At 41.7% G+C, this 8,000-nt stretch overlaps 1 long non-coding RNA gene across 1 annotated transcript; it reads right to left on the minus strand.

Annotated features, from left to right (window-relative positions):
* Positions 1–2,975: 2,975 nt before the first annotated feature.
* Positions 2,976–6,125, minus strand: LOC308394897. The gene is made up of 5 exons (XR_013971304.1): positions 5,890–6,125; positions 4,298–4,560; positions 4,033–4,204; positions 3,528–3,648; positions 2,976–3,223 (listed from the first exon to the last, which is right to left on the minus strand). It is a non-coding gene; the product is annotated as an uncharacterized lncRNA (long non-coding RNA).
* Positions 6,126–8,000: the final 1,875 nt, after the last annotated feature.

Genomic DNA, 8,000 nt, shown 5'->3' on the forward strand with positions numbered 1-8,000 from the left:
AAAGTGTCTATATGTGTCCACTCTTTTGAGTGTTAAATTAACACTTTTCAAAGTGTTATATTTTTAACAACGAGCTAGTGTTATTTTAACACTGCACAGAGTTAAAAATTAACACTGAGTAACACTGACCAGTGTCAAAAATATTCTACACTGGTGTTAAGTGTTAAAAATTAACACCGAATAGTGTTGGTGGTACTTTACACTAGCCCTGGTGTTAAAAAATTCAACTCTGAATAGTGTTAATTTTCTAACACTAACACTAGTGTCAGTCAAATCATTAATACCACCAGATTACAATAAACTCCCATTAATCTCTGATATCTCTACTGCTACAATTAACCCCCAACATCCACCCATTACAAAGAAATACAAGACATTAACGTTCCAAAATACTTTGTATTCAGATACACCACAAGTAAACAAGTCATACAAAATTACAGTATGGGACAATGTACATTTTGTCATCAGTGCCATTTGAAAATTGCCTATCATAAGGTCTATAGTACACCAGATCATCTACAGAGATCAGTGCAAAGACATCTAATCCATCCTCAATAACAAATGCATTTAAGTGATCATTGAAATATACTGTTGAGACCTTACAAGTTAGAAGATAAGTATTGAAATCGCTAACAATTATACTGACAATCTTACTGAACAAAGGCATCTCATTTTCAACACCAGAACAAACATACATCCCAACTTGATATTCTGTACCATAACTTTTGACCCAGGAAGTTGTAGAAACAATAGAAGAAACATCAAACATTTTATTCAGTGCTTCACTGCCTTTTAAGCTGCTGGCCAAGACTTCATTAATGGGGCCGAACTGTAATCTTTTAAAATAAAAATTTTCAAAATGAAAGGCTAATTGATTCTGATGTTTTTTTACTAGTGTTTTTGTGATATTTTTAAAGTTCTTTACAGATCTTTTGAAGAACTTGTGCTTTGCTTCAAATCTCATGCACCACATATGTATGAGTGGCCCAATTTTTCTAATGCAGCGTGGGTAATGGATCATTAGGTGGTGCTTTGGAATCAAATTCCGTTCTGGAAAGAGAGATTTGAAAGCCTTGTGATGATCGGCAATCAGATGTTTCAAATAGCAAGTCATGCCATGAGTTATAATGGGTGAAAAAACAATGTTCACAATTTGAACTAACAAAAGTAGCAAGTTCCAATGTCCATCATTTCTGCAAACGATATCTCCAAAAATCAATGGGCTATTCCGCAAAAGACACCATGACTGCACAGCATTAAGCCCAAGATCTTTGCTGTTGTCATCCAGTTTTAGCCCACCTGGCCTGTTCCTTCTCTGTGCATATCCGTAGTTAAAGCTTATAATTCTCTGTGACAATGAATTCAAGGATATCAAAGAGGTCTTAATCAAGTACTGAAACACAAGCTTTAACTCATACTGCACCACTCCCTCTAGTAGATCATGCATTATGTCTACAGCATAGTTATCTGAAATATGGAACAGCCGAAGTGAATTGAGTAAACAATTTCTTTTTACACCAAATGTTGAGGCCAAAGCAGGATTTTGTTGAATGGCACCACAGTGTTTGTAATGAAGTTCTTTGGAACGCAGTGTTAAGCCTACATGATCTTCACTAAAAACTGACTGCAACTCTGTCTTATCAGTTAAACAAAATCTACAACAATAGTTTGCACTAAATGATTCAACAAAACCAAAAATGCTATGTAAAGCCAAGTTGTCACCTGTAATCTGAAAAAGCGAACCTCTCACAGGTGTGGCTGAAAAGGGCACTTGCATTCCTTCAGTCTCTAAAATCTTTAGATCATCAACAAGTGGCTTTAGGATAGGATCAAACCCATATTTTTTTAAGTCTTCTGAATGAAAAAGGGCTACAAGATGAATGTTCATCACCACAGAATTTAACTCTGGTGGCAAATTTCTCAAAACAAAATAAATACAACCAAGTTTGTGCACCCCCTTTTTTGAGCCTAAAGGATTAGCAGTTTCAAAATCGTCATAGTAGAGCTGGATCTGGAGAGCATGTTCTTGTTGTGAGAATAAACTGTGATTTTTGAAGTAGGAGCCGTCATTTAAATCTCTGTACAATCCCTCCATGTTTAGTTTTTTTTTCTGGAAACTGCTACAAAGTTCACTGTTTCGAAACATAGATGAAAGGGATCCCATGATAGGAACGTACATGAATTTATCATTGACAGGAACTTGCCTGTATGTCCCTGTTGTTCTATCTTTGCGTACATCAAAACGCACACCAAGAACATGCTCTATGGGTTCAACTATTTTCCATTTTTGCTCAAAATATCTTATCCTTTTAGATTCTGTGTTAAGACATGAAAATGGATTTTCAAGCTGATCAAAGCAATCCTCAACTTTTTCTAAGGTTTCTCTTGATGTATCAGTTGACAAACAGTCGACAACAGATTGTTTTGCATGTGCATGGATGTCATTAACCAGTTCCTCCAATGAACCAACTAACTGTACAGTACTTTCAGGAACTCCTGATGATTGTACTTGAGCAATAACAGAGCTGCACATGTTCAGTATTTGCCTTTTTTCAACTGGAACCGGTGTAGTTATTGTCATGGGATGAGCCACATTTACAGGCTGTGAAACAGAGGTTCCATCGTTAGGTACAGGCTCAAAATTGTTGATGACCTCAGAGTGAACGCAGTCTCCATGTGCTCGGAATAAGTGCCGCTTGTAACCAGAGTACGTGTGAAAGATAAATGAACATCCAGGCTCTCCACAGGTCAAACGTAAAAACTTTCCTGGGTACAAACCATGCTGGAACTTCAAATGTCTAAATAACACTGAGCAACTTGTGTGGTGTATCTTGCAAATGTAACAGATGAACATTTCCAGTCAAAGTGCTGAATAGTGGATATCTTTAAACCGTACAGTGAAGACTTCCTCTTGTTTCATTGACCCGAGGACTGTCCTTCACGCTGCCAACATCAATGCCATACACGGTGGTCTGGATGAATGTGTAGAAGTTGTCCAATGCCTTATCAAAGGACACGGCAAATTAAAAAATGTGCCTTGAAAAGTTTTGCCTTGTCAAAACCTGCATCTCCCATCTGTGTCACACAGGGAATGACCTTTTGATCTAGGACAATGTAGAAACTTTGGGTAGAAACTTTGGATGATGTTCTTTCTTTCTCCAACCCACAGGACGAATGGCTGAGTGGGGCCAGCCTTAAGAAAAGCCTCTGTGCTACCTCCCACCTGAGGGAGAGAAAGAAACCAAGTGATTCACATTAAACAAAATTGATAATCTGATGTTGAGGCATTGCTGTTTGAAATTATGACAATATTAAAATGTTTCACTCCGCGCGCACAATTATTTTTGTTTCAATGTGTACATTTAGTTTTAATAGAAACAATGACATGTCAGTCCTGCAACACCAAGCTTGTCTGGGATAGATACATCTGCTGCAGGTTGGATCACCTTGCCATCTTAAAATATCAGCCGTTGATAATTTGCATCTGTTCTCATCAAAAGAGAAATATACAATTCTAAAAAGCATACCTTGATGAATTTCATTAGGTGGTGAGCAGCATCTGATGTGCTAATCTTTGAAGACGTCCTTCCCTTAGATGATGGAGTGAAGTGAAGCAGCAAAAGAGGGCAGCCGCCTCGCAGTCCCAAACTACAGAATAGAAATTAAGATCATCACAATTACTGTCATTTAAAGGACCACAGCAGTCATTTTTCCACGTTATGTAATACCATGATGACATTTTAGACACCTGATAATTTTTCTAATAAGGCAGTTTTCCAGCGCCTTGGTATAAAAATTCATTTCTAGAGACTTAAAATCTTCTGGCCACCAAGTGAAGTAGATATCGAGTCATAACAATAGTAAGATTATGTAACTTTTTTTGTGTTCAAACTACATTAAATGTCATTTCAGGTTTAACATGTTTGTAAGCTTGTTTTCATACCATACAGAAATGAGTGATATATTGTGTTGTGGGAATTAAGCAAATGCTGTAAAGGCATGCAAAATCTACCATTTCCAACTTACACTTACCAGCCTCGTTAGAGTAACGCTGTGCAGAAATGAGCAGCTCATCCAATTCTGTACTCTGGGACAGATTTTTGCAATCTTTGATGATCCTTGGCTTGAAGAATGTTGGCCACTTTGCAAGGAACTTACCAGACACTTCCTCCCCAAAAAACAGCATTGTGAAGTCTTGGTCAATCTTAAACACAAAGTGTAACAACAGAAACAACACATTAACAAGAAAACAAACAAAGGAACCACAAAGCAGTCATTAAATTATTTTATGCCTTACCAAGCCAGGTGTATCCAGAAATCTTGGGAAAAGGTCCAGGACAGTAGAAGCTATGGCAGGTTCTTGAACCACTTTTTGCCTATGTTGAAATGTCACCTTCATGTTGTCTTTGACATGTTTCATGTCAGTTGAGTGCCTCTTCCTTGCATTTATCACCTGACAACGGCCTCACATTTGAACACAAGTTGCGAAGAGTCTTGGGGCTGTCTTGAAAAGCTGACTTTGATTAGTTCATCTCTTCTCGGGAACCAGCATATCACCACCTGCCAAGAGTAAAATAAGGTCCAGCATATAACACCATTTCTTTGCAAAATATCTAGCATGTCTAGTCCCTTTAGACTGAGTTAAAATTAATTTTGTTAAGAAAAACATCCTTGATCCATTTTTTAAGTAGTACAAGCTGTGTAACATGACTGCAATACAGTATTCTCTCAACTATCACAGGGGTTAGTAGGAACCATATTTCTATTTTATTATTTTTTATATATTTTAAGCGATAAAAACCCTCCCCACAAATATTCCTGACAATGTAGCGTTTGGTTTGTTCGTTTTTAAATTTCAAATATTGTATAACAAGACAAAACTGCAAATATGAACGCATCCCCCCCTCTCCCTCTTAACTAACCGATGCCTTTAATTGAACTACCAAATTAACACAATGGTCCTCTCTTTCTGGTCAGACACTTTGCAGCACTTCTGCTGTAATTTTATTCATATTTAACAAAATAAAAATGCAGAAATAAGTGTACACATTAGTTTTTGACTCTCACTGAACTAACAAAGCCAATCCCTCCACATGTTTGTACTCTCTTGTTACCTCGGCCAGGTCCGCGGCTCTGAACCGTGGTAATGACACCTCTGGCCAATACGCTGGGTTGTCGGGCTTGTAGCTTTACTGTCAGCGAACACAGTGTACAGTCGAATCTTAACAGCTTTCTTACAACCAGGCACTCATTTTGGCGGCAGTGGTTATTATTATATTTACATGCTCTCTTCTTCCATTTCTCATCGGTAACAGCTCTTACTTTCTCCCTCTCTCGCGCTCAAACACACAACGGGAGGGGCAGTTCCACACGTTCTCCCCGCAGCACGGACTACACTACCCATGAGGGCCGGTAACACTCTGCCCTCATTGCCTTTATATTAAATCATTTTTGGCTAATGACAAAAAAAAGTCACTTTAAGGGCCAAATTGCATTATACTTCTTCACCTCACCTGACGTGGGCCGCAAGTGGCCTTTGGGCCACGAGTGGCCTCTGGGCCGCGAGTTTGAGACCACTGACCCTAAGGCTTTGGCAGTTTAATTCGAAAATAAATAAAAGGCATTTAATAAAAACTGTGAAATATATTAACATGTAATATTCATTACAGTCTGCCAATAGCCAGATTATGCTAAATGAATATTAGGAAAGAAACTGGTACTTTGCAGAGTTCTAGCTAGCAGTAGCCCAGCTTAACAAAAACAGTTAAAATTCAAATATGACACTTAAAGATGATGTATTTTGATATAAATACTATTTCTTTTACTAGTTATCATGTTACTTGTTCTAACATCAATCTAAAACTTAATATTTAACCGAATAAAACTTACCGCATCAGCAAGAAAAAATGGCGACCGAAGATTCTGGATTGCGAAGCTCCACAGGAAATGAAGGTGTGGTCTAATTTAACACCCACAGTGTTAAAATGCAGTAACGACTAAAATCTACACTTACACTTTTCAGGAATCAACTCCCGATGTGTTATTTTAACTCGATTAAGTGTTGAACTAACTCGGAACTCTGTTGAAATCTACTAACACTGAAAAATCAACACTGGCATTTTTGCTGTGTACTATTGGCCTGCCAACCTCACCGCAGCCATGATGTTGGCGGAGGATCACCTGGCCGTCGGACCAGAGGCTGTACGGTGGAGCGTCCAGCCCATGGAAGACCAGTTACAGGCACCGGCAGCTCAGAAAAGAGGCAGGGGCCCCATAAATGGTAAATGGTCTGTATTTATATAGCGCTTTACTAGTCCCTAAGGACCCCAAAGCGCTTTACATATCCAGTCATCCACCCATTCACACACACATTCACACACTGGTGATGGCAAGCTACATTGTAGCCACAGCCACCCTGGGGCGCACTGACAGAGGCGAGGCTGCCAGAAACTGGCGCTACCAGGCCCTCTGACCACCACCAGTAGGCAACGGGTAAAGAGTACTGACATTGGAGTCCCACAAACCCCTTCGCACCGCTGCTTCAGGCCAGGGGCCCAGAAGACGTGGCTGGGGCTCCAGCACCCACCCCCGGTCTGGGAGGGACGTACCACATTTCGGTAAGGTGTCAAGGGGGTATACGCCACGCCTTGGTGGACATGGGCTGCACACCGAGCCTGGTCCACCAAAGCTTTGTTCCGCCCGGGGCGTTGTTTGAGTGGGTGGAGGTAAGATGTGTGCATGGGGACATGGGAAGGTGCCCCACGCCTCCACGGGATTTTCTCACTTTGTACGGCAGACAGCCTGATTAAAAAAAAATGGGGGGAAGGGTCGAGTCCTGCGAAAAAAATGAGATTCAGTACATGCTGGACCTGAGAGCAAAACTGCACGGGTTGGGGAGGCTTTCATGGGATAATTTGCTCCAGGCTCAGCAGCGTCAACAGAGCCTGTTCAACAGAGGGGCTAAACTCAGGTTTGAGCCTGGTCAAGGAGAGACATGAGTTTGGGTGGGAGTTGCCAGAGTCCATCATTCCCACCTCCCTCCATTGTGATAACCACCTTACATCCCACACAAGTGCAGAGAGCGGATGTTGCTGCTTTACAACAGAGCTTTGTAGGCGCGTTCTCCCCCCTGCCCAGCCAAACGTCTTTCATTGAGCATCGTATTGAAATGCATCCTGGCATGATGTTGCGTTCATGGCCCTAAAGGCTTCCTGAACATAAAAGACAAATTCTTCAGAAGGACATGGCCGACATGCTGAAAATGGGAGTAATAGAAGAGTTGCACAGCGCCTGGTGTAGTCCCATAGTTTTCGTGGTGAAGAAAGATGGTTCTATGCGGTTCTGTGTTGACTATCACAAGGTGAATGAGGTGTCACAGTTTGATGGGTACCCAATGACCCAGGTTGATGAGCACCTAGACCAGTTGGGCACTGCTCGCTTTGGGCTACTGGCAGATTCCCTTGTCTGCAAAGTCCCGGGAAAAATGGCCTTCTCCACTCTGTATGGTTTGTACCAATTTGTCATATTTCCGTTTGGCATGTTTAGAGCCCCGGCCACCTTTCAGCGCCTTATGGACCAGGTGCTGCTGCCGCACGCTGCATATGCTGTTGCCTACCTAGATAATGTGATCTGCCATAGTGACAGCTAGGAGGAGCATGTGCAGCGGGTGGCCGCGATCCTGGATTCCCTGAGGAGGGTGGGGCTCACAGCCTACCTAAATAAGTGTGCGGTTGGACAGAGGGAGGTACAGTATCTGGAGTACCACTTGGAGGGTGGGCAGGTGCATCCACAGGTGGAGAAAACAGCAGCGATTGCATCCTGCCTGCGCCCCAAGTCCAAAATGGAGGTGAGGCGGTTCCTGGGGCTAGCCCCTTGACCGATCTCACCCGGAAAGGTGCCCCCGATCTAGACCAGTGACGGAGCAGTGCCAGGTGGTGCTTGTGCAGCTAAAACAGGCTCTCTGTGGGGAGCTGCTGCCGTTCACGCCTAACTTTTCCCTC

The sequence above is a fragment of the Rhamphochromis sp. 'chilingali' genome, assembly GCF_963969265.1.
Source record: "Rhamphochromis sp. 'chilingali' genome assembly, chromosome: 4".
Taxonomy (NCBI): Eukaryota; Metazoa; Chordata; class Actinopteri; order Cichliformes; family Cichlidae; genus Rhamphochromis; species Rhamphochromis sp. 'chilingali'.